Source organism: Galeopterus variegatus, unplaced genomic scaffold, assembly GCF_000696425.1.
Source record: "Galeopterus variegatus unplaced genomic scaffold, G_variegatus-3.0.2 Scaffold10944, whole genome shotgun sequence".
Taxonomy (NCBI): domain Eukaryota; kingdom Metazoa; phylum Chordata; class Mammalia; order Dermoptera; family Cynocephalidae; genus Galeopterus; species Galeopterus variegatus.
The window spans coordinates 10748-12614 of record NW_007737055.1 but is presented as its reverse complement, the minus strand read 5'-3'; positions in this window follow the sequence as shown (position 1 = coordinate 12614).

Here is a 1867-nt window from a genome sequence, read left to right as displayed (position 1 = left end):
TGGACTGTTGCCTTCTGTACTTCCTTGTCAGCAGAGTCATCAGCCCTCTTTTCAGAGAGGCTAATTGGCTTGCTCAAGGACCCCTTCAAGTCACCTCTTGGCCCCCTGCCAGCCTATTCCAGAAGCATTTATTCAGACAGGATGTTGAGGAGGCCTATTTGCTTCAGCACCCAGAGGACTGATGGCTACACTGAGCCAGCTGGATGAAAGGACAAGTCACTGAGCAGAGCTCAGCTGTCAGGTGAGCTCACCTGAGAAGAGGCAGCCCACGGCTTCTCTTCTCTGTGAGGTCCACAGCCAGAGCAACAAATTTGGAAATGTCTTTTTGCAAGACTGGAGTTGGGACACAGGACAGCTCAGTCCCTTCTTTTCCTACTAAGAGAAGATCCCTTGCCCTCTAAATTCATCAGCAGAGAAGAGCAAAAGGAAAGAGGTATGCTAGCACCTCCCCTCCCTGACAATGAAATAAAAACAACAACCCCCCTGTGGGGAGTACTTCCTATGTCCTGAGCTAAAAGCTTTATATGAGCTATTTTATTCCATGCTCTCAATAGCCTGGTTTTATTCNCTACTTCCACCCAATCTTAGCTGTGACTCTGGGCCAAACCCCCCTGATCCCTTCCCTGGACAACAGCAGGGACCCCCCCCCCTCCCCAGTGTCCTCCCTCCTCTTCTTTTTCTCCCCAACCCCCTCTGCTCTCCACACAGTGGAGTTCTTCTTTTTGCCATTACAAATAGGAAATTTGGTTTCGTCTCTTATTCACTAGAATAAATCTGATCTCCTTGCCTGAGACCTCCCTTCTCTCACCACAAGCCACCGCCTCCTCTCATGCCCCATCTTCTAGTCACCAGCTCTCTTTTTGCTTCTCAAACAAGCCAGCTTATTTNACCCCTCACCCCACACCTGCCCACCTTTGTCTCTTTCCACAGCACTTACCACGTGACATTCTATGGTCATTTCCTTGCCTGTTGTCAGCTCCATGAGAGCTGGGCTGGGTCCATTTTGTTCACAGCTGTGTCTTACATATTTGTGGAATGAATGAATAAGAAGACATCAGAGAGAAGTCACATTTGACCCAAGTCTCGAAAGATAAGCAAGAATTTGTAAGCTAAAGAAGGTTAAGATGTTTAAGGATACTCAAGAGAGAACCTGTACAAAGGTACAAAGCGACATAAAGGTCATGTGGACAGAGATCACACAAGGGCCCAGGCAGGGAATGGCAGGGTGGGCAGCTGGAGGGAGGGGTGGAAAGACCAGCGTGGTCAACTTGTAAAGGTCCTTCAATGGACTGTTGCCTTCTGTACTTCCTTGTCAGCAGAGTCATCAGCCCTCTTTTCAGAGAGGCTAATTGGCTTACTCAAGGACCCCTTCAAGTCACCTCTTGGCCCCCTGCCAGCCTATTCCAGAAGCATTTATTNCCAAGTCTCGAAAGATAAGCAAGAATTTGTAAGCTAAAGAAGGTTAAGATGTTTAAGGATACTCGAGAGAGAACCTGTACAAAGGTACAAAGCGACATAAAGGTCATGTGGACAGAGATCACACAAGGGCCCAGGCAGGGAATGGCAGGGTGGGCAGCTGGAGGGAGGGGTGGAAAGACCAGCGTGGTCAACTTGTAAAGGTCCTTCAGTGGACTGTTGCCTTCTGTACTTCCTTGTCAGCAGAGTCATCAGCCCTCTTTTCAGAGAGGCTAATTGGCTTGCTCAAGGACCCCTTCAAGTCACCTCTTGGCCCCCTGCCAGCCTATTCCAGAAGCATTTATTCAGACAGGATGTTGAGGAGGCCTATTTGCTTCAGCACCCAGAGGACTGATGGCTACACTGAGCCAGCTGGATGAAAGGACAAGTCACTGAGCAGAGCTCAGCTGTC